The sequence below is a fragment of the Streptopelia decaocto genome, assembly GCF_964273445.1.
Source record: "Streptopelia decaocto genome assembly, chromosome: 4".
Taxonomy (NCBI): Eukaryota; Metazoa; Chordata; class Aves; order Columbiformes; family Columbidae; genus Streptopelia; species Streptopelia decaocto.
This window is the reverse complement of record NC_138658.1, coordinates 16,124,184-16,150,410: the sequence shown is the minus strand read 5'-3', so window position 1 is coordinate 16,150,410 and position 26,227 is coordinate 16,124,184. Positions and strand designations below refer to the sequence as shown.

The window sequence follows — 26,227 nt, the reverse complement described above, 5'->3', positions numbered from 1 at the left end:
CATTCTTACTGTCATGATAGACTAGTTGGTTTATGTATCCTCTGTGATTGGAATCATCCCACAGTATGGTTATCCACTTGAAAGACTGCAAACTCTTCCTGACTTAGCTCCTACAGTGATGTACCTGTGACTGACTTGCCTACTTTACGCTCTTTACAGGGAAAGCAGTCTTGTGGCAAACCAACTTCATTAGCAAGTATTACAGAGCTAATAATTTTGACAATTTCTCACAACAGTTTTAGTAAAGCTAGCTAGGTCAAGGTTTTGAGCAAATGAAAAAAACACAAGCAACAACAAAAAACCCCCCACAACACTTTTTGTTTTGTTTTGTTTTGTTTTGTTTTCTCCTCAGGTCTGTTCATTTGGGTTCTCTTCCTCTGGTCCACATTTTCCCCTCTACATTCCCTGATCTTCGTCCAGCTCCTGAGAGCTGGATCCAGAAAGCTGGTGCCATACATTGTAATCGTCCTTAGTGACACGTGCAACGTATCAAAGACTATGGGAAGTTTGCAAGACTGAAGCCATTCTTTTCTGATTCTGACTTTTCATAATGTGTTGTGAAGAGTGAAGTGCAGTGCCTAAGACACTAGCACCTAATGCCATTGCAGACAACCTTGCTTATCTCGCCTGACTTCCCATCTAAGGAGACTTCCTGGGATTGAATGCACCTTGCCTCCTTGTTTGGGTGAGTGGTTGTTTTTCTCTGTTCAATATATCCTTGAGTGAGTCGTGGCCTAACCCAGGCAGGCGAGAGCCCTTGCTTAACCCAGGCAAGTTGATTACTTCTTCTGGGAACCCTTGAGTGAGAGGCCTCTGGGTTTGTTTCTTGTGAGTGAATGCATGCACGCTGTGGATTCTCATTATTCTTATGCAGTCATACCCCAATATTCTCAATTGGAATCTGAATCTGTGTTTTATATTTTCAAAGTGCTAAGAAATTTATATAAACCCTGTTTCTAGTTGGTTTATTTGCTACACTTTTCTGGCTAGAATACAGTCCATTTTGGAACTTGTTTTCCACCTAAATTGACTTTTGGGGTGCCTCCATAACATTTTAATTGGTGTAGTCAGCAGAATTTCAGAAATGGAGGAATTATTGTGCAGGTATGGCTCTAATAATCCTTCTGCATTGACTTTCACACATCCAGCAGACACAAGGTGGTTCAGTCCTGGAGTGGCCATAGTGACATGTGTTGTTGTTTGTGTTTTCTGTGTTGTTTTTTGTGCTGTTCTGTGCGCCTACTTAAGGCAAGCACAGGATCAGAACAAATGCTGTAACCAGTCGGAGAATCATGATTCTGAAATAAAAACTGGAAATAGATTGTTTGAAAGTAGAGTTACGGTGAGAGAGAGAGTGGGTGCATTTGTTAGAACAAGTGATTAAGCTCATGTTAACCTGAGCAAAATCCCCTGCTCCTAGCGTTGCCCAAATTTGGAAAATGGACAGGGATATCTGGCGACATTCTGAAAACAGTGTTGATAAAGGGGGATTGGTGGACAGAAAAAACCTAAGACCTTTTGTTAAAACTGAGAGACGTACAGCTCCACAAGGTGGAAACCCCTGAAATGCTGTTCATACCACACCATGGGTGGGACCTGAGCTCAGTGACTTGCAAGGTAAATTCTCATGCAAGCTGAGTGGAAGAGGAACTGAATATCTTTGGCATGTTTCACTTACCAGGAGTGATCAGATATTATTGAGTAATGATGAAGCTGCAGGCTTTTGGGGGTCCGACGTGTTTTCAAGTGATGGTCCAGATGGTGATCAGTCCATAATATCTGGCATGGCTTACTGGGCTGGTGGCATGGATGTCAAGGAATTTGGGGAGCCCATCATGATTAGGACAATGGACTTTTGGACTTGGCTGAAGGTGTTCAAAAGGCTGCTTGTATACAGGCAATGAATGAAAAAGGGTGGCAAGGAGTTGCCATGGCTGTGCTGGTAAATCCAACCCACCTTCGACCACTTATCAGACAGCTGCCGGATGCTTTAAAGATACATATCCAGTCCCTCAAGGAGAGAATTCAAGGGGCCATAGACTGTAACAAACAAAACCTTGAAATCCACCCACAGAAGTGGGCTTTGCGCAAAAGCCGTGGATTAGCCCTGTAATTTTTCTCTAGTTTCAAAAAGTTCCAGCAAGCAGCCTCATTTCCCCAAAAATTGTAGCTCGTGCCACCAGGTATCAGCTCTCGAGCAAAGACAATGACAATTTTAGCTCACGCTTCTGGGACGAAGATGTCTTTGCATGAGAACCAGAGATGGGAGCCAGTAATACCTGAGCCATGTAGCTCACCCTGGAGGAGCCCCAGAATTTTTCTCTGGCTTCAAAAAGTTCCAGCAAGCACGTGCATTTCACCAAACCTTGTAGCTTGCACCACCAGGCACCCAGTGGGATGACATGGCAGAGCCCGAGCCCTGTGGCTCACACAGGACAAAAGTTGAGGTTGTTCTTCCAAGGCAATAATAATTGCCAGCAAGCCATGGTATTCGGCAGAAAATAGCACCTGACAGGACAACATAGTAAAGACCCAGCTGTGTGTCTCACATAGGGTGAGAGCTGAAGTTATTAGTCCGCAGCAAAAATCGCCAGGAAGCTGTGGTATTCAGCAGAAAATGAACTTTTTAAAAACTTTTTGAAGCCATAGAAAAATTTCTGGGCCCATCTGTGGTGAGCTGAGCGGCTTGGGCGCTGCAAGCTTGTTTGCCAGGCACCAGCTCTTGCGCAAAGAAGACTTCATCACAGCAACGTGAGCTATAATTTTCTGCAAAATGCAGCTGCTTGATGGAACTTTTTGAAGCCAGAGAAAAATTCAAGGGCTTGTCCGAGGTGAGCTGCGTGGCTCTGGCGCTGCTGGCTTGTGCTGCTGGATGATGACTCTCACGCAAATTCAACTTTGTTGCTTTTGTGAAGTTGGCTTTGCATGAGAGCCAGCACCCAGCAGTACGAGCTGCTGAAATAAACTTAAGAACAAAGTCAATTATACTGTTAAGCAGGCATTCTTTTATTTAACAGTGTTGGGGTAGCACTGGGTATTATCCACCATAAGTGCGCCAACAACCGGACGGTCTTGTGTTGCTTATATTCACGCAATTATTGCATATTCCTTACAATTTTTTTGGAAAATGTTAACATACAATACGTCTATATTAAAAAATAATGTCATAAACATATATTTAAAAGTGAAGTTAGTTATTTCACGGTCTTTGCTGCCATCTAGCGTCCCTTTATAGTACTGCATCCTCTGGGGCAGGGCGGAGCTTCTGGAGGTCTTTTCATGCCTCCGTTGATCAACCCCTCCACGTTGGTAGCTCTTTGCACAAGAGTAATTAGTACACACATAAGTAATTGATTAGTTGCTTACTTACAATACATCTATTGATTACTAGTCAAACATAAATAAGCTAAGCACTCTTCTTCTCAAAAATCTTCCTCTCAATCTTGCCTGCCTTTTGTCATGCAGAAGGATCCAAAACTAAAAAAAAAAAATAAAATAAAAAAAATAAAAAAATCCCCTCATTTTGCAGGTGGTTAGAAAACATTTATGATGTCAACTGGTTAATGATGGGTACGTCCTTTGAAACTTAATCACAGTATACAGCTTCTCTTCCCTACAATTTTCTGCAAAATGTGGCTGCTAGCTGGAACCTTTTGAAACCAGAAAAAAAATCTGAGGCTCATCCTGGGTGACCCACATGGCTCAGGTGCTGCTGGCTTGTGACGCCAGGTGCTGGCTCTTGTGCAAAGACGATGAAGTCATGTTTGCTTGTGAATCAGCACCCAGCATCATCAGGTGGCGGAGGCTGAGTAGAGTGGGTCACAATGCACATAAAGTGGAATGCTTGCTAGGCTTTCAAAATCTGTGATAAGCAGCAGCATTTTGCAGAAAATTGCAGCTTGTGCCACCAGGCACCGGCTCGTGCACAAACATAAGTAAGTAGTGTTTGTGCCAGAGCTGGCATTTGGTGGGCCGAGGTACCAGAGACCCAGCAAGCCTGGTCACGTAGGACAGGATGTGCAACTCCTTCTAGGCTTTCAAAATCTCTGACAAGAAGCAACACTTCACAGAAAATGGTCTGTCAGGACTACCTGCTGAAAAATATGTTTCAATGCTTTTGGGTTTTCCTTTTGAGGATGGCTAGTCAGACTCCTCCAATATTTGATAATAACTATAATTCTTATAATTTGCATTATTCTGTTTGATTCTAACAAGTTGATTTATAGTGATAATGTATAACAGCAAAATTACACTTAAGGTATGGTGATCCACAGTGGGCATTAAAACTCACCAACAATGTGCCCCCTTTTAACTTTGGAGGTGCCCAGAGAAGCTGAGAAACTTCTGGACCGTTTCACAATGACTGTGGTCAGATCTAGCCAGGCTATAAAATTGCCAAAGACCCCCTTTGATTGGTCTTCTCAGAGCAGTAGGTCTGTGATCTGAAGCCCTCCCCTTAGATTGGGACATCATCTAAGGAGACTTCCTGGGATCAAGTGCACCTCACCTCCTTGTTTGGGTGAGTAGTTGTTTTCCTTTGCTGGATATATCCTTGAGTGAGTTCTGGCCTAACCCAGGCAAGTGATTATTTCTTCTGAGAACCCCTGAGTGGGAGGCCTCTAGTTTTTTTCTTGTGAGTGAATGTATGCACGTTGTACAACCTCATTATTCTTATGTAGTCATACCCCACTAATCTCCTCAACTGGAATCTGAATCTGTGCTGTATTTTTTCTCAAAGTGCTAAATAATTTGTATATAACCTTTTTCTAGCTGGTTTATTGCCTATGGTTTTCCAGCTAGATTAAAGCCCATTTTGGAACTTATTTTTCTGTCTATATTGACTTCTCGGGTGCCTCCGTGACAGCATGCATGGGTAACATAACAGTGCTACACTTAAAAAAAGTTGCTATGGACAAAAAGGAACATTAATTATATGCTCATCCTAGTATTTACCACTCCCCTAACTAAGGTCTTCTCAGTTTAATGAAAATGTAATTATGTTTGAGAGTAGCCCAGTTATAGTGCTGCTAACACTTGTAGTCCAAATTGATATAGAAAAAATCTCTCTAACAATCTTTTTAAAAATTATTTAGTAATATATTCACTTTCTAGTATCTACCCTTTTTTTCTAGTGTTAGGCTCACCTTTAGGGGTGTCCCTCTGGGTACCAAGGTCCATAGTGGCCATCTTCAAGACATTTTAGAGGGAGAGTTAGCACATCAACTTGTTAATAATATCCCAAGAGCTTCACTGATAGGAACTTGGCATTCACAGTGGGCTTGCTTTACCTTCCATGCTCACTTGCACTTTTTTCCTTGCACTGATTCCCAGCTACAGTTTGACAAACCTCACCTCTTCACTGTTAAAGACACAGAACAGCCTGCCACAGCAAAGGAAAGAACTTTTGTTTGTTATGCAGGGACTGCACAGGTTTACTAGACCTTTACCACATTTGTATTCACAGAGATAAGCTTAAACAAGTCAGATAGTGGTCTTCTGACAGATAGACAATTGTGACCACAGCTGGAAACAAGCTAAAGTGAACTCTGGCCAAGGCGAGTCCAGGCGAGTCCTGAGGCCAGTGCTGGTGAGTTAATACACAGCATGTGGCCCTTTGTAAAATCAGATACAATCATATTCGCTGAGCTGCAACAGCAGCTAGCACCCAGGTTTTTATTTGCTTCCATTTTGTCAAATCTCCCTACAGCATTTAAAGTTAGAGAGCACTGACAGATGGAGAAACAGATGTAAAAGTGGTCAAAGGCAGAAACAAATCAGGAGTTAAATGGAGGGAGAAGCACATTAAAGGGATTTTTGACACCTACGAAGCATGAGAAAGACTAAGGTGTTTATCCAGTTCAGTTCCTAAGTCCTGTGGGTACATATTTATAGCTGTTTGACTTCAAAAATAAATCCATACACCTGGAAGTTTGCTATAAACCTATTGCATATATGTTTTGAACAAAACAAAGCAACAACAAAAAAGTTTAATTTCCTCTGAACTGGAGGTCTGCAGCACTTGCTTATGACCGAGTTGTATTGTCCTGAGTTAGAACCCCAAAGAAACAAAGATGGTCAGTGAACAGCAGATGTGAACACAGAGAAGGCAGGTGGAGAACACAGCCAGCTATCTGCAGTTTGGGAATTAGTTTGCTGTGGATCCAGAAATTTTTAAAAATAGATAAATAGGACTGACTATTTGGAAGGAGATGCCACAGTGTACTGAAGGTACTTTGTGTTAGTCTGTCATTAAAATAATGATAGTGGATACTAGTCTTGTTGAGTTTTCATCTGTTCTAAGAATATTCTACTTTGTATCTTAAAAATTTTAAATTTGCCATCTTTCTGCTACTAAATTTGCATATAGAGGACCTGAAGTATACCCTACAGTAGCTTCAGGTTCATATAATAATACTTCACCAATGTTAGGCAGTGTCTTACTGTATCTCAGATGAATCTGAGAAACAGAAGTCAATTCTAAAACTCCCCATTACAAGAGGTTTTCACTGACATACTTGACAGAAAAATAAAAAATCAGAATATTCCAAAAACATGAATTAAAATCTGTTTTCCAAATGATTCTGCCTCCCAGCATGGTTATGGTAAGCAACCATTTACATACTAAGGCACACAGGGCTTATGAGGGATGGTGGATACTGTAACCCTCTCCAGATGAAAGGCACTAGGTACTCAGAAGTTACAGGGAATTTATGTGGAAGTGGATCTCATCAGGAACAGCTTTGACGCAATGTAACATCTATTGTTGGACCACAGCCAATTGCACTGATCAACACTGTGTGATTGTCACAACAGGGAATTCTGTCCTGTAGTCATCTCCACTCAGTGCATCACCAGCTTTGATCCCCATTTCCAAAATAGATTATGCTGTTGTCTTCATGGGCACAGCCTGCATTAAAACTGATAGGAGTCACACAAGATTATGGAACAGCATAATTAAGGCCCTGGACAGTGATGTATATTTACTCATCTCTTTATTTCAAAGAAAAACAAATCTCTGGAGTGCAAATTTTCAAAAATCCCAGAAATAAACTTTTAAGCCATTTTTTGTCAGCTTGTTTCCTTGGGTACCTTTTTTTTTTTTTTTTTTTTTTTTTTTTTTTTTTTTTTCCTAATGTTGTGAATGAATTCTTCCAAAATTCTTCCAGCACATGGCACATGTATTGTCAAACGAATGTGTTTCACATGAGCTGGTTTATCTGGAAACTGTAATATCTTCTGTTGGCAGATGAAGATCATTAAGGAAATTATTTATGGTAGACTAACATAGATATACATATATACATAAACACTATAGCTAGTATTTTCTCTATAAAGCTTACAATGTAAGGTAGTGAAGCTATTTTTATGTAAATTACATTTTTAGAATAGGTTTTAATTCTGAAATTTTTAGTGTGTGTGGTTTTATTTGAGAATAAATTAAAACTAAAACCTAACATGACTTAAACACCCCTAAGGAGCCCGTCAAAGAACGAATAACTAAAGAGACATGACACAAGTCAATGAGACATTGACAATACTTCTTGACAGCCCAAATTTTCATGAAATTATTTTCCAAGACCTTGCTAGTTATTATTAAAAGCCCATTTCACATACTACATTATAAAAAAAGTGACATTTTAACAAGACAGTAATTATACTAATACTTTACATAGAAACTTCTCAACATGAATTGTCAAGAAATGCATAAAGCAGAGCAAAGTACCTGTAAAAGGAATCTCAGGTTCCAGAAGATTATTAATGTTTCATAAATAAAGTTCTTTTTTTCTGTGCTTTGTTCAACCAAAGCCTATCTAGAAATCTGGTGTTGAGTCGTGTGCTGTTTTTTTTTTATGTTTCCCATGTTGAACATGTGATGATATCTATTTTTTTTGTACGAACTAACATGGGGACTTAAACTGTAATGAGAACTGTGGAGCAGATCAAAACTTCTTCCATTAAAGTCAGTGAGAAAGGAAAACAGAACATGGGGAATCTATGCAGAAGAAGAAATGGTTTGCGTCTTCAGAGTCATCAAAACATCTATGTCAGTAGGACCTCCTATCACATTCTCTGTAAGTGGAGTCAAATTGTTTCCTAAATAATCAATTGTTATAAAAATGCACCTCCCCACTCCTTCTTATGAAGGGTATGACTTAGTAAATTTGAGAAAGCAGTGTGAAGGCAAAACAGCTCCATATAAGAAGATTTTTCTTTGTTTTCTCCCACCGCTTTCCTTGTCCTTTTATAATAACTCTGATATCTACTTCATAACCTTTATTTATCTTCCTCTGAGAGCTCATTTATTTCTGTCGTGTGCCACTTTTAGGACCATATACATGCAGTCCAGGTGTCACCTCACTGCCTGGGAATAGGGTTAGATTCTACTTAAAGTACAAGACCAGGGCTTAGGATGCAACAGGAGACTGTAGATGGACACTGAAAAGTGAAGCAAAATTATTTCTAGTATCATTTGAAATTAAAAAGGAGCAGCTTGTAATTCTTGCACTGAAAGGTTTGTTGTTGTTGTTGTTGTTTTTTATTTTGAGATATTTTCTCAGATAGACATATATGGAAGTGAATGCTTTGCTGGCTTAGAAATTCTGGATTTTTAAGGCAAATTTATTTACCTTTCTGCATATTATAATGCTTATGTCTTCACATGTGTGGCAATGTTCTGACTATACTGTAAATAAATTAACCAAAAAAAAAGGCTGTCTTTTATTTCCCTCTTACCTATACAGCCATTTATACCTCAGTCAGTATTAAGATAACAAAGACTTTTAGGATACCATTAAATAATAAGCAAACACAGCTGACAGATCTAAGCTTAGAGAGACAGAGGGTTCTGTGCTCAGTAACAGGAAGCAGATGGAAAATCTCTGAGTTATTTCTATAAACTCTACCCTGAAATATAAGGAACCAAGCTCTGCCCTTGGTTATGTATGTCCAGCTCCCAGAAGTTTCACTTGTATTCGCATGTCTAAATATATTCAGACAGAACTGGATGTCATATTATCAGCCAAAAAATTTTTAAGATCTTTCTTGCAGTGAAACTCAGTGAAGCTGTGAATTATCTGTTGTCTTAAATGAATTTGTTGGTTTTATGAAGAAATCTTGAGAGAAAGAAAATCAGATGGTAACTCCACTAGTGACAAATCCTGGTGATCTCAGCTTTTTGAAGAGTCAGGCAATAAATTATTCACTTGGCCTAAGAACTACCCTGGAAATGGCATAATCCTCAGTTTTAAGCTGTTAAATGTGGAAGGTGAAGTACACCAGGAAAATGAAAAAATGCTCAGCTGATCTCTATGTCATTGTATTTAAGTTAACCATGTAAAGCCTCCTCTGTTGGAGCCTAAAGAGACACCACTGTGCTGTTCAGATCATATTCCAAATATTTCAGCAAAGATCTTAAATCAGTTTTTGAATTGCAAACAATATTGTAACCACTGAAACTACAGTTCCCACAGTGGTAGTGTATAAAGAATATACTTTGTGAGTGTGGGAAGATGATACTACATCTCTTCTTTTTAAAAAATAAATTCTAAAAGCATTCAAAAATACTAAGTTGTATGGCAATAACATGGCATCAGGACCACTGTGTTTACACAGGCTGGTCTGTAGCACCATTGCTGAAAATTAATGACAAAGACGTATGTAAGCATACATTATGTTAGACCTAATACTTCAAAGTATAAACTTAGTTCTGGTTACCACCACCGACTTCCCAGCATGAGACCATATCTTTATCTTCCAGTTAAGACACCTGGGGGAGGAAAGAAAAAAAAACACACACACAAAAAGATGAGGTCTTGTATTAATAAAAACCATCACTATGTTACAATAAATACCATCTTTTGCTCACACTTTTTCATCTCATATGAAGCACAATGTGCCATAAGCCTGTTCTTTTGAATATCAAACAGAAATCACACATATTGCAGAAAAGTCTAGATGTCTTAGTGTGTTTTACTAAACAGAAAACAGGCCCATGGCTATCATACTGTTATGAATGTATCTCAAATACGAGCGCTGGAGCCTACAGTATGTGTGTTTAACATAGTAGCTTGTTATTGTGAGTAATATTCTAGCTGTATTCTTCTCTATTCTGGAAGAAAACAATAAAAAGTACTTAAAACTCTGATATACAAACTACATACACCTCAAAAATGTTTAAAACACATTACATTTCTAAAATACCTGAAAAAAAATTCTTAGTAAAAATGTGTGTAGCTATATATCTGTATAGAAAAATCTTGCATCAGACTTTATTGGGGAGAAACATTTCAGAAACAACTACATTCCAGTAGATTAGCATTTGGTGGCAGATTACTAAGCAAAGAATTATCTTATCAAAGTATTTTTTTAAATATATATGTGCATATTTTATATAATATACATATACGCATAGTTTTGTATGTGAACATGGCTTATATTTATTTGTTCATGGAGTGGTTCCAATCACTGGAGCACTTTAATAAAATGGATACACAGTTGGTAATGAAAGCCTTTAATTAATAGCAAAATAACAAGTTTAACAAGCATTCCAAAATCCATAGAGCTACATGTTTTTAAATCAATTTATGTACTCATTTAAGTATATGCCCTTTTATATACCCTTTGTGAGCTTAACTGCTTAAAATATTTTTTACAGGCTGTTGCAGCGTTTTGCCAAATATATTAGCTGTAAGAAGTGTTATGCATCCTGACCTTCCACTATTTGATAAAATGAACTAAATGACACTAGAACAGCGAAAATAAAAATAGGTCTTGTGTGTTTTTCCAGAATGGTGCTGCTGTGTTCCAGCATGGCAGTGTTCATACTTATATTTGTCTTCCCTTAATAACAGTGGCAAGAGATTCATGGTTAGGAGCTGTTTTTATAATGTGACAAACAAAAAAATCATCAGTGGCTTTTCTCTCATATAACAATGCTTTCCTTGAAAAGAAAAAGCAGGGTATATTCTCTTTAAAAAGGATCAGTAGGTTTCCCTTTCTTTTGGACGGTAATCACAGAGTACATTTACTCTGAATGAAATATTTGCTGCCAGAGTTGCACAGCGTCAGGAGTGGTGCTGTCTCACAGCTGGCTTGAAGAGATGGTGGAGTCGTGCAGATGTTTCTGCACATCTGTGTAATGCACGGTACAACTGCACATCAATATGCTACAGTGATCCTGCATCTGTTTATTTTGTTTGTGAAACACTGTCCTTTGAAGAAAAGTTGTCTCTCCTTGCCTCCTAAAATGGTCAGTGATTTCCAAGTCTACTAATAGATGCAAGATAGGCAAGCAAGCCTACTGTCATGAATATTAGGATATGAGAAGAAAAAATCATTCACCTAGTAATGAATATGTGTATTCATGCAAATACCTGTGTTTGTTCAAAAGGGGATCTTCATTCTAGATGACTAGGCAAACAACAACAAAACCTAAGTCTGAATATCTGGAGACCTCCAGCCGCTGAATGCCCGGTGCTGAGTGGGGCTTTCAAATTAGCCAACATTTTAATGGGGAACCCTGTGCTTCCAGCTTACTTGGGAACTGGGCATTTGCAGATTTCTGTTACACGTATAAAAGTAGATGCATATTAACGGTGACTTCAAAATAAAACTTAACAATTACTCTGCTTTCTATGAATGTAAACTTTCCTCTATATATATGTAGTTACATATGTGTATATAAGCATAGACCCATAGGTATATGCATGCACACTAAATTTATCGAGCCCAGTGAAGAAGTTCTTACGGTAACATCTACCACATTCTGACACCAAATCTGGGTTTGACTTTACCTTGCTCCTGTGAATTGTTTTTGACTGATCTTTTACCTGTCATTTACACCCAATTATTTTTAAATGCCTGCAACCTACAATTAAAATGAATGAGTGAAAAAAATGGAACTCTAGAACATCTGTGATTTATTCACTAACAGATTAAAACATTTAATGCAATATTTCATCCTTTATTAAACAGAAATAATAGCCATGGTTAGTACATGTAACTTAAATTCTGGAGTCAAAATCGTATACTAGAAATCTGTGATTTTGACAATTGTTCCACATCTAATTTAAAAACATTACGGAAAGGCATCGGCATCCTCTATTAAGTACTTTGGTAACCATTATTTTATTCCTTAAAAGTGAAGACTGTTAATCCTCAACACAAGCTGCAGATGGTGGGGAGAAGGGGGAAAAATACAGTGAAAATAAAGTGACTAAGGCTACATGAGTATAGGTCTGTACCTCAGACCTGCTTTCATATAATGGACTTTTCTAGCACATTTTCTCTAAGGCCAAACAGCAGGTTTCCTGATCAGAGCCTCTCTAAACCAAAAAAAGCCAGCACCCGTCCTCTGAGTCCTGCTGAACTTTGTTCCCATCATGGCTGGTGCATCCATCAGGACTAAAAATTGCTTAACTAGAAAATATAGAGGGACACAGTCAAGCAACAGAAACCCAAATTTGGATGAAACTTAGATGAGAAAGCATACAGTTACCCAGCCAAAATATTAGGTTTAGGGCTCCATAGACAGCTCATGTGAGTAGTCCCAGCTTAATGTTAGGAAAAGCCTGAAGGGTTCATTTCAGAAACATAACGTGTGTGCACTGAGCCCAACAATGACAACAGAATGAAGAGAAAAGCCGACAAAAGAGACGTGATACTACATTACACAGCAAAAAAATATGAAATATATTTCACTGGATAATAGAAACCTAAAATGGGATGAGGACAAGGGCAACGGCTGACCTCCACCATGTAAAGCAACACTGAGACTAAGAAAGGAAATTTTGTATTTTTCTGTAAAGAGATTCAAACTGTTAGCATGAGCACTAGATTCCACTAAGAGTTACAATACATGTAAAAACAGAGCAAACAAAGACACAAACCACCTAAACATAAAGCTGTTTTTGAAGTCATTCCACTTCCTTTCTCCATACAGTTTTCTTCAAAAACCCATAGCTACTCTTGTGTTTTTGGTATCTCAGGGGACAAAATACAGTGCCTGAGATCACTTAAAAAGCCATCTTTGTACTGATATAATTTGGTGTAACTGCAGCAAGTGCCTTTTCCTCCCTCTTTCACAAATCCAATGGGAACTGACTACTGGAGCCACAAAGTAGTATTTTGTCACTGCAAACGTGCCTCGGGGAACTGCCGTGCTGCCGTCCAAACTGGAGCCGTAAATATTGTGCATTTGCATTTACGACTCAGAAGTAGGTGTCGGTGTATTTCACAGGGAATTGATTCAGCTCTGAAGACGAGTACTGAAGATCTGCTTGCTTTAAAGGCCGAAGCAAGCAGACAAGCCGCAGTTCACATTAGAGTGTCACTACCTGTGACACCACTGTGATTACAGTATTGAATATTTTTTTTCCATCTTGGATGCCTTGCTGAGGAGCTTTTCTTCAAAACCTTAGGGAAGTACATCCTACTATTTTATAAAGTAATTGCTAAGGTAACATGGCTTATGACATAGCTACAGTTACTCTCAGTGTCTGAAAAATAACAAATCCCACTAAAAAGATTAACCTGAGTTGAACCATGCGTGTGAAAGCTTCTAGATTTTTTTTTTTTTTTCTTTTCCCTCAAATAGAATGATTTCCTTCTTGCTTAGGACGGCATTTTGTTACCTAAATGTAAGTATGTTTCCCAAACAACACAGTTATGTTGCTTTCTTATTTTTTCTTATTGTTCATTAAATATTAAAAGTATTGCCTTCCTTAACACTTCTGCAAATGTAATATATAATTTTCTTCTGCAAACCCCCCTGATACTTTTGTTAGTATGTTACTATTATACCAAAAAAAAGACATAATAGTGTAATAATTTCATGATAGATTACTGCTTTCACAGAGTGAACGAAATTTGAATCTTAGCAGAATTAGCAGGGTGAATATTGTCAAGTGTGATCTATTCCAGTCAACTCAACATAATATGAAATTCCATTAGAGAAAAATGCAGCCTAAAGAGAAGACACCTAAATCGTATTCAGAGCCTCTAAGACAAGACTCATTTATGACTTAGCAAAGGCTCTCTTGAAGACCCATGAACGGGCAAGACTTCATTTTATTTGGTAGGATTTTATTCAGTCAAAGGAATAGATTTAAAGCTCCAGTTTTCTCTCCAGTTAAGAGAGAAAAGTTTATAGGTTTTCTAAAGAGATTTCTGAGAGGAAGAGAGCTTGCTTCTGTAAGTGGATTTCTGAGATATATTTTTTAATTTTTATTTGTAGCTCTTGAAGTAGGAAGTGCTTATCTTGAAAGATTCATGCACATACCCCTAGAAATCTCTCTCACAGGTAATTATTCTTTCCAAGTGCTGTATATTAATAGAAATATATTTACTTCCCCTATTCTTTTTGTGCTGAAATTTGGATTGTCTTAGTCAAAAATGTCTTCTCTAGAGAGTGTTTAATCCATCAATTTCTAGAAATTGAAATGTTCTTCTATTCATTCATACTACAATACATTAGTTAAGAATTAAACAGCATTTTGCATTGTATATTACAGAAATTGTATAATTATTTTTTGTTACTTAAATGTTTTTAGAATGTTTACTTGCATTGGAAAATTTCAAACAAAGCTAACTACAGATTTGTAAGTGTGTGAGGATTGGTGAGGATTATGAGAAGGTAACTGGAAAAGAACTAAACTTTATCAACATTTTAAAATTAATTAAACAAATTTATAACATTTAAAACGTAATTTCTTCCTGATACACATTTTTGGAACATCCTCAGTAAAATAAGTACTAGATTTTTTTTCCCACTATCTTAGCAGTAAAGAAGTTGAAACATAAATAACAATACCTGTCCTCCTGATGTGCTCTCTTGTTCTGATATGCTATATCGTCACATATTAGTTTTTCTCAGTCAGGTTAGTGGAATCCGAATAGAAATCTATTTTCAACTCTTTTCAATATTGGGCCAGATTTGCCTTTTAAAAATTGTACCTGGATTCCAATGAGTCACCTGATTGCTCTGTTTAGCCATTCCATCCCCAGCAAAGTAAATATGAGCAGTTACCAATACTCGAGCTACACTCCATCACGCAGCCCCACCAGCACTGGAATGGGCTTGCAGCAATGTCCAGGTGAGAAGGATTCTTGGTGCTGTGTTAAGGCTAAGACCACAAACAGATGCAGATCTCTAGAGCAAAAAAAATCAGTGTGCAAGGAGCTGATGACCTCACTTCAAGATTTTAGCCAGATTTTTACTTCTGGCCAGCTCAGTTACATAGAACAGCTGCCCACTAGGGGCTGACCATTACAAGTTGCACTCATGGAGCACATCTTTTATTTCACTGCTGTATGCCAAGAATACATACTGTACTCTCCAAGGCCATTTCTAGATATTTACCAAGGCAGGTTTAAGTGGATGTGACCGAGACTCGCCGTAAGAGTGCACTGCTAAACTGAACTAGAGCATTGGTATAGACACATTCTAAAATGATACTGCTGCCAAATGTTAAAATCAACTTGGGTTCAGCAAATTTTTTCGGAAAGCAGGTAAATCTCTGATCCAAATGCATCTTGACTTTCTGTCAATCAGTCTAACTTGCTCTCTGGCATCCTATATGGAGAACAGAATGGACTCACGGCCCTTCCAAGGTAGTTTTTGCATAGAATTTCAGGATTTTTAAAAGATGTATTCCTGAATTGAAGTCTTGAAATCCTCTATGACATTTAATTTCTGTTTCCCAGCCAGCTTTCCTCAGTGCTCCATTCCAAATCCAAAGCTAGAGAGATTATACTCATCCCTTCTATTCTGTAGGATGTGGCTATGTGCAAAGATCTTGAAATAAATATTAAATAGAATATTACGTTTTTCAGCAGTATTTCATTGGAGCAAATACATGTTAATTATCCACATATTGGCTAATTATAAGCAGTATCTCAACAGATCCTGATGGATCTTAATTGGAACATACACATGTATCTCGAATAATATTTCATTTTATATTCTTTTTCTTCCTTTTTTAAGACAGTAATTAGGAAACACTGAATAAAAGTGTTGACAATGTAACACTAATATATTTTAAATATAATGATCTGAACATAATATGGATAATTCAGATGAAATAAAGCTGATATTCATCTATCTGATCTTGGATTTACTTTGGTGACGACTAATGACACAACTCCGCTGGATAATGGCACAAAAATTATAGAAAGGACTGGGAAATATACCACAGAAAGCTCCAAGGAGGAGCAGAGAATGAGGTGATGAAGCATACTAGAATGAATCTCAAAATGGCATACAAACAGCTTGAACAGTCTGTGAGAGACGTATGTTACAGAGATTACCTAGACATGGCTACCAAATGCATTTGACAAGGAAGGGTTGTATGCAAAAATTATTACTATGATTAGTGGTATCACTCTTGAGCTTAAGTCTTTACTTGAGTTCTGTGAGCAAATTCACACTGATTGAGGGGGAAAAAAAAGCCCTGCGGGATAATCTCAAAGTTGCCTCAGTATCTTTAGCATCATTTGACACAGACACTCATTTGAAGGCAAGATCTGCTTAGGGTACTGGGATAAATATCTTAAAAGCTTTGATTATAACTGGTGATTTAGATGACAGCAGCAGTTATCTGCACAGTCTCAGTAACCACTGCTTTACATTTCATTTCTCAGGATCCACTGCTTTACATCTCATTGCATATATTTCAACAGGATAATAAAAAGCTCAGTTCCCTCGTCTGCCTAGTGGAATACTTCCAGAGGGGGGTAGGTAGTGGGATGCCAGATCTCTCTTAGCATCATGTCCTAACCAGGCAGGAATTCCAGGAGCTTGTAGCTATAGCGTTTGCCTTACCAACACCTTCTTAGGCTTCCCACTGACTAAACCACTAGCTGCTGCACTTGCTGCAAAACAATGACAGATTTGATAACACAATATTAATTATATTCCTATTAAAGAAGTAGTCTAGGTGAATTTTAGAGGGTTATTGCAAGCTTAATCATATTAGTAGATGCAATGCAGGTATCTGGTTTCTGTCTACTTTTCTCTAGGAATACACACTAGACACATACCAAACTTCTAGAGTTTTAGCAACGATTCTTCCTTTAAAACATCCACACATCAACATGCATGTGTATCTTTACACACACAGGGACACACAAACCGTACGCTTTATTTCTTCTCCAATAACACTAATAAGACATCTTTAGGTAAGAAGAATTAACTATCATCAACAGCCCTTCAGATTCGTTTGAAAGGTTAAGATGCAGGTTAACATCAGAAGCAGGTCTTTCCCTTGAAATTCACAAGCATTGGATAGTTGCCCCATCTGACCAGAAATCTTGCAGCCTGCAGACCTGGAACCAAATAACATATCATATGATCTTTTCAGTAACTAGTGAAATGAAGATAGCAAAAATTATGTCATGAGAACAACCTTTAGCAACAGTTTATTACATATGACACATACTTACTTAAAGGAGTCATCTGTGCAAAAGAATAACTGTCACTGATAATAAGCTTTCTTATATTAATAAAATATAGTATATCAGATGATTTTCTGATAAAGGCTCTTAGTTCAACTGAATCAAATGTAGGAGCTCTATGTACTTTGAGAAACACTGAAACTTAGGTATCTGAGCACTGGGATATCAATTTATGACCAGATAAATGTTATTCTGACTCTCTATAGGAAAATATGACCTAATGTCTATGACAGGTGCCGACACAAGTGGTGCAGTCTATTCACTGTGAGCAACAGAGCCAATTCCTTTTCCCTCTCTGGACTACGGATACAGACTCTTCTCTTGAAATAAGGTACTCTGCTAACTTTATATCGTCTTGGAAAGGCTTTTACTGAAGCATGGAGCTCTTGTATTGCACTGTACACAGCTGCTTGCTTGAGCAGTCAGTTCAATTCTGTATGCGATTCTCAGAGTGGCTCATTTACCTGATTAGCTCTTGATCAGCTCAAATTGAGATCCTTTGTTCAGCCTATTAACAAAATCGAGATCTTTGCATTATCCACAAAGTAAATTTATTTCAAATAATGTACTTCCTTCTACTGACACTCCATTTTATTATTTTGCTGACTTCCCTTTTTGACTGTGAAGACACAGCCCAAGTAGCTGCAGTCTAAACTGCTCTTTTAAAAAGTTTCTCTAAACCCTTTATTTCCATTTTGAGTCTTGCACTATTACAGCTCTGCATTAGCGTATATACCTTATATTCATTATAAAATTCTTTAATGTGTCTCTTTTTTTTTTTTTTTTAAATCAAGTCTGTAATGTTACACTTGCAGAGATGAGGGGAAGTGGGTGATTAGGAGAATGAGTTATCTGGTACCATCACTGTTAAACATAGTGACTCTCCGAAGTTTCTGAGGAACATCTGAGAGCAACAGCTGTGTAACAAAACTGCCAGATTTCCTCATTACTTCAGATAATCCCCAATTCTACCTAATCTCTCTTTCAGTCTGTTCACCTGTGACATAAATAAAGCTCCAATCTACATCATATCTCAGTTCTAGTCCTAGCACTTCTCTAAATATGGGGTTCTCCACCTCTATTCTGCTCTCATGAGACCCCACGTGGAGTACTGCATCTAGATCTAGGGCCTCTAGTACAAAAAAGTCAGAGACCTGTTCAAGTGTGTCCAGAGGAGAGCAAAGAAAATGGTCAGAGAGATGGAATACCTTTCCTGTGACGAAAGAATGAGAGGGTTGGGGTTGTTCATCCTGGAGAAGAGAAGGCTCCAGGGAGACCTTACTATGGCATTTCAATATATAAAGGGAGCTTATAAGAAAGATGGGGACAGACTTTTCAGTAGGGCCTGTAGTGACACGACAATGGGCTGTGGTTTTAAACTGAAGGAGGGTAAATTTAGATCGGATAGAAGGAAGATAACTTTTTTGATGAGGGTGGTGAAACAACGGAACAGGTTGCCCAGAGAAATTGTGGATGTCTCATCATTGAAGTGCTCAAAATCAGGCTGGGAAGAGCTTTCAGCAACCTGATCTGGTGAAAGATATCCTTGCCCATGGCAGGGGCTTAGACTAGATGATATTTAAAGGTTCCTACTGACTCCAAACCACTCCTTACCATACCATCAGAAAACCAAGCCCAGAAAACCACTCCCATTCATCTTCAGAGATACATATGTGCAAGCCCATAAACAAGCAAATCAGTAAATAAAACCAACAACAACAACAACAACAACAGAAAAAAGAAAAAAGAAAGGGGGACCCTTCCTATGGATAAAACCAGCCACTGCACTGGAGCCTGGCACAAAGTAGGCTTAAGTAAAGTATAGGAGATGCAGCTCAGGTGAATCCTAACACTGTTAAGCAATACTTCAGTTCCTCAAACAAACCTCACTGTTATTGCATGATATTGGAAAACTATGTCTGCTCAACAGGTCATGTTTGTGTTTAAACTGCAAACATAAAAACTTAAGACTAGTAACAGTAGTGCTGGTAGGCTCCAAAGAGTTGGTGACTGAGTTGAAGCAATCCTTCTTCCTAGGAGAAAAATTGCAGGGCACTTGTATCTGAATATATATTTTTGCAGATAAGAGGACCACTAAGTAAAAGAAATGCATATCAAATGGCATACAGTCTTTGGAAAGTCAACTAGAAAGCAACACAAACTACTTGCACCTTAGACTAATTCAACACTGGAGATGTTGTACAAGGGATCCTCTTACAAGATGATATTATTTTCATGTTGTTTACTTACAGTGCTTTCTGCTACTGGAATGATTATACTTTTAGAACATGATAGCACACTCGATACAGAGGACAAACAGTCCTTTGTTGAAGTTTTTTTTGTACTGAATTTATCATTTTGAAGATCCAAATTTCAGTCTTCAAGTAAATCTTTGCCTAAAAAACATTTGACATTCTGCATATTTGCCTGCTCAGATTCTAAATCATCAAAACTTGTAAGAACTATCAATTATTCACAGTGACTGTGGTACAAGCATGGATACCTGCAGTTATTAATTTATGGCATAAATTCATCCAGCTGAGAAGTCTTGAAAGAACAATAAAGTCCTGTGTGTTTTGTTGGGAAATTACAGTGGGGCCTGAACAGCTGTTTACTTGTACCTGTATTTCCAAAACAAGACCATCCATACCAGCTTATAGACAATTCAGATCTATTGGTGAGCACAATTATCTGCTAAGAACAACAATTTGCTTGCAACTGAACAGTGATTAAATCATGCCATGTTCACATAATTCAGCTGTCCAATTCTTTCTGCCATGCTCTACGGCAAATTCTATCCACACAGATCCTGATTCATGAGCTGCTAAAATACATACCCAACTTTAATCACCCAGACGTGCTACAGCAGTAATATTTTTGCCTTAAAATATAGTCTGAAGATTTTGTTCTCCCACAGAAAATCTATGTAGACTAATAAGTATCAAAAGCATCATAGAGAGTTAAGCAAAAATCCCAAGAAAATGCCACTAATAAATGATAAAACAATGCCTAACAAACCACTGTAATAATGACTACAACATATTGTTTCCTTCATATCATGTATACTTGGGATGTTAAAATTTTAACAGCATTAAAATTTCAATAGCTCCACAATTAAAGTCTTAAGAAAGGCAAGATTGACACTTTTTCTTTTCTTTTTTTTTTTTTTTTTAATTTTCTTAACAAATAATATGGTTTCCCTTGCACATTTGATTTTATCCGGAATCTAGCATGAGGAGTACTGTATGTGAACTGTAGGGAAAGTACCCCACACTCAACCTGTCCCTACTTCTAGTGTAACCAAAGTATCTTCTTTGTAATTTACAATAAAGATATATGAAATATAAAAAAGAAAATTTATAACTGCTCTGAAGTTTTTGTATCTGGGTCATTGGCACTGAGTTAACACACACAATTTAGACATATAATTGCTTCTTTCAGGTGAACTGAAGACTTTTATCAATAGCTCTTCACATGCATAAGTGTTTGCAGAATTTTGTAGGGCTATGCAGTCAATCCCATTTCTAATCTTTCTGTATCAGTTGTAAAGGTTCTTCTCTTGCCCATATATGATCGAATAACAGCCACAAATACAGTACAAATAACCTGAAGAGACTTGTTCTATCAGTTGAAAGATGTCCAGAGCAGGGTAAATAAGCAAATCTTGCCCAGATTTGTCTGTCTTCCATATCTTTGACTTTCCTGTGTGTGATCCCATGTTTTACTACTTTTCACACATCAAGAAGACAATATGGAAGGTCTGCCTAACCAGGCAGGGCTGTTTAGATTTACATCAATTTATCCTGTGGAGAATGAAGAATCTTGGTAAATACCTGCTAAAGAGAAAAAAAACATAGCTGTGAAAAAGAACTTAAGTATTGGGTGTATTTGATGTTACTAGTTGACATGACATGAAAATGACCATCAAATAAACGAGAACTATCTTGATGCAAAGAAAACACCATTTTTCCCTTGATACAACAATTTTAATGCTTTGTTGGTAGTCTTCATTCAACAATATTTCCTGACATTTAATATAAATTTGTATAATTTTACTTTTAATCAATTTTATTTGATATTGTTTTTTAATATCACTATAGAGGTTATTCTGAAGTCAGTTTATCTAAGTATTTTTATAATAAGGAGTTTACTTTTTTCCATGTGTATTTGACTTGTACGTAAACTGCATCAAGTTGAAAGAATTAATTTCTTTTATTTAATCTAAAAGAAGAAAACCTATAACATGACATTGCCTGTTGTTAATTCATATTTAAGCAAAGCAGTATATATAAATCAAAATACATTTAAATAAATACTGTTAATGTGTTAACTTCCAGGGTCTCTTTGTATTAGTTCATTAAATAAAGCAATTAAAATTGTACCATGTATCTCCCATGTCTTGAATTGAGCAGTATTAACTAAGTTGCTTTTCTATGGACTTTAAGCCATCACTTCCTTGCAAAATATTAATCCTTATAAATTTGACCCACTGCAGATCAGACTGAAGGGGAACAGCCTTACTAATTTCCTAATTTAGTTTCATTGCATAGATTACAACCATACAACAAAAAGGTAGTGGCACAAATATGTTTGAAAGTGATAAAAGGATAAGATCATAAATGTCACTTTAGAAGATACTATCTTTGCAATCAATTTAATCCTTTGATATAGGGAAATATATTTTCTTTGGTTCAAACTCACACAGAAAAACTGCACGCTCTCATATATGATATTCAAATTCAAAGCACGTGCTTTGTCTTACATGAGGAGTATGCACGATCCAGCCTCATGCATCTAAACTATCTTAAACAAGAGCAAACACAAGATCACATTGAGCAAACAGAAGGTGACATTTTATAAATATTCCAGAAATATATTATTACAAGGAATATAATAAATGAAAAAATCCTGTGATTCTTAATATAAATTAAAATGCCACTGAGAATCTAGAAGCTTGGTATTAGAACCAGCTCTTCCGAACACTTATCCACACAACCATAGACCATATTATCACAGTTTAAACTTGCAAAAAGTATTCTGTACAATCTCATTGAACATTTCCAGAATTTAGCATTATTTTAACATGGCTACATTAACCTAATAATGTTTTCAACTAACTCACCTGCATCTCTACTTAGAGACACAATATAGTGCAGTCGTACAAAAAGATCAGGAGTGGGTAGGGTGCTCTAAGGGGAGGGGAAAGATAAGACACTAAGAACTGTCAAATTTGAAAAAAAAACTTAAGCTAAATGGGTCTGTTCTATTCCTGTTATTAGTGTATTCAATAAAGCATAATCTGGGAAGTAAGACAGTAGATTTATATAGAGACGTTGTTGGTGAATAGGCTAGGTATGCCATTCTTCTGAAATAACATCAATCAAAGAAAATTTTACCTCACAGATGAATGAAAATGTTGAAAAGTTCACCAATTCCTCTTAAACAATGGTGTTTAATAGAGATGTTTCCTGTTGTCAGCTATACTTCACTTAAAGTTAAAAGAGATGACAAAAATGTCTATGTATAACCAAAACCAAAATTCCCTTTTAAAATTCTTAGATTAAGAGAAATGGCTGTATTTTAGATTAGCATAATCTCTAATGATGAGATATCCTTGGTGATTTATTATTTTTTAGAAAGAGTTTTTGTAATGTTAAAGTCAGGGCTACATTGTACTGCTCAGACAGTAACAGATCTACAGTTCCCCTGAGAGAACAAGTAACAGCACTGCTCCTCTCCACGCATCCAAATAGGTGCCAGAAGAAAGCAAATGATGCATCCAATTCCTACACAGCACGCCTGGCATTTGATATCATGGCTCATGGAGCCCATCTCTCTAATGTCCTTGGAGCAATATACTAGCGCAAAGGAAGGAAGCAAGAGGTACCTGTACTATGATTGTAACTTTTTTCCTCATGCAAGAAAGAAAGAAAGAATAGCTTATGTTGTCCTTCCAGTTCTTTATACAATGGGAAGACTGCACTTCAATTTATAGTTGTTGTTCACCATAAGGTCAGCTACTGCTGCTGTCTGGTCTGCAGTAATAACCAGCAAACGCTGACTTTGCAATGACTTCTGCTATAGCTTTGTAGCTGAGCACATAGTGTGTGCTCAATAAGCTGAACATTCCCTTCTGTTTTCACTAGACATGCCCCCAATTTTGCTCTTTGTGGAGAAAATACTTTTAACATGCAGCCACACTAAATCTTCTAATAGAGATTCTCACCTCTAAAAGCATCTCGTCAATAACAATGGGACCTGGGGTAAGACATGGTAGAGCTTTAACTGGAGAGCTCCCATGAGGAGAGCCCCTACCTCACAGCAATGAAAATAAACCTTAAGACAATTTCTGGTGTGAAACTACTATGAACCCATTTCATTTAAGAGACTGACCCCTGGAAGCTATAGAAATAATCAAAAACCATTTTGCAGATCACCAACAAAGGGGAAAAATACAAAATGAGTCATGAAAGCATCCCTTTGAACTAAGTTCTTTTGTTGCACACACTAAGAAATATGAAACACAATAAATACCAAAAAGCATGAATCTGTTATAATAGTATTTTCAAGGATCAATTACAAGGCTCAAAATATAAGAATGATGAACTTATTTTCTGATCTAAGGGTAATTGTGAGACTTCAAGTTTAATATAATTTTACCAAAAATATTTTTAAATGGAAAAATGCAAAAAACCCTTATTTTTTCAGTGAAATAAAATGACCAGAATATTTTGATCATTCAAAATATATTATATTAGCTTCAGTGTTGTTTTTTTTTTTTTTATTTGCAAACAAAGGAATCCTATACACACCATATAAAGTTTAAAAAAATGCAAAAAGTTGGGGGTTTTTGAAATGGAAAATTCTACTGCTCCTTTCTGAAAATTAAAGATAGATCATTCTCATTTTTTACTTAAAGTCTCTTCAGATTGACACATTTCCACAAAACAGTTCACTTTAAATGAATCAGCATTTTCTAAATGAAAAACAATCCAACTGAAAAATTCTGGCCAGCTCTACTCAAAATGACAAGTGAGAAAATCTTCTAACTATTTAACAGGGAGATTGACATCAAATCACATCACTGTAGTACGCTACATCAAGCAACTATCAGTACTGTGGCTGAGCCAGGTTTCCCATCCACTGTCTGTCTTCCACTCATCATCTGTCATTTCAGTGCCCTCCACCCATCCCTTTTGTCACCAAACCATAAAGCACAGGAAGACTTTTAAGATGAACAATACCAAACTGAGGAAGTCAGAAGAGGGATTGGCAGGGAGGAGCATCTCTGTAATTGTAACAACGATTCAATATTTCTAAATAGTTAGGAGAAGCAAAGGCTTCCCCAGAATAGGACTTGTCCTACTGAGGTGTTGGCTGTCCTTCCAAGCCTGGAGGAGCTTTCCACATGGACTACTACCAAAAAGTAAATATAAATCAGAAACAACTGTAAACTAGCAATATCTGATAAAAATAGATGAGAACGTATACCAAACGGCAGGCTGTGATGTTCCAGAAGAGACCACAGTTTCTAACTAGAGGTAAGTAGAAGAAAGAAGTCTATTCAATTTCAAACTCATGAAATATTAGGACTACATTTAAATCTGTTTAAAAAGAATATAAATACATTGAGCTGGTCATTACCACATCAGAATGCTTTCAGATCTACCCTAGTCTACAAATGTCAAAATCTGGTTTTCAGTTTTACTCAGCAAATATGCAACTCTGCATTCCTTTATAATTCTTAATTTAAAATACATCATATAAAGAGTTAGTTTCACAACTTTCAGTTGTATTTTTTCTGTCTCCACCTGCACCAGACATGGTTGAGGCATTAAAGGCAAAGGACCTTCAGAGGAAACACAGAGTTAAGTGTTGTTAAGATCTAGAAGGTTGTCTCTCTCAGCCACGGCTCTAGAAAGAACTTTGAAATATCTTATGACACACCATCCCCTTATTATTAAAACTAATCCTATGAAAATTCATCAGTCCAGTCTCCATGTCTCTGTATGATGCATTTGTTGATTTACTCATTTTTATATTTGTTACGAACTCAAGCACTTTAGTGCCCTTAATGCAGATTCCTGTAGAAGTGAAGATTTAATCTTTCTTATGTAGTCATTAAGGCAGTAAAGGAAAATTTATTCCAGTTCTTTTTATATATTTCTCTCTTGTGCATTGCAATAAATTCTTCAAAGTTTTCTGAATTAATTCTTTGCCTGAGGGAGAGGAGGGGGAACAAAACAAAAAGCCCCCCAACCTACCAGTGACCTGAGACAAGTTGCTTTTCAGCAGAATCCAAATCCCAGTTTGCTGATGGTTCTCCATCTGTCTAATTAAGCTGTGGACAGTGAACTCTAGGCTATAACGCTGCTCCTCACAGAGCAGCAAATCATTTTGCCAAGCAGCTCTTATTGTCAGGACAAGCTTTTGTCATATGTTATATATCAGTTTTTGTTTTGATAAGTGACTTTTAAATGAACCATAATGCCATCGTTGCCAGAGTACAGACACAATAATTATTTATGTAGATTTATAAAAGTATAATAAATGTAACAGGTGGTGTAATAAGCTATCTGATGAGCAAGTTATGATGAACACTACTGGACTGGTTATAACTTCTTTAAAGTATTTGAGTTTATATCTTTGCAGATCTCATAAATTGAGAAATGCTTCAGTAATTTCAAACAACTGAGTACAATGATAGGTAATTTGCAGTTAGTAAGAGCTTTTTATGGCTACTGCAATTAGTAAGTAAGTACAGCAGAAGTCTTGA

General features: G+C 37.1%; 1 long non-coding RNA gene across 1 annotated transcript in view; it reads right to left on the bottom strand.

Moving 5' to 3' along the window:
- Positions 1–3,004: 3,004 nt before the first annotated feature.
- LOC309438955 overlaps positions 3,005–26,227 on the bottom strand; it is an 80,034-nt gene continuing 56,811 nt past the window's right edge. The window contains exons 2-3 of the long non-coding RNA XR_014183900.1: positions 9,715–9,766; positions 3,005–3,477 (exon numbers count right to left, since the gene is read on the bottom strand). This is a non-coding gene — a long non-coding RNA (uncharacterized lncRNA). The remainder of the gene's footprint in view (positions 3,478–9,714; positions 9,767–26,227) is intronic.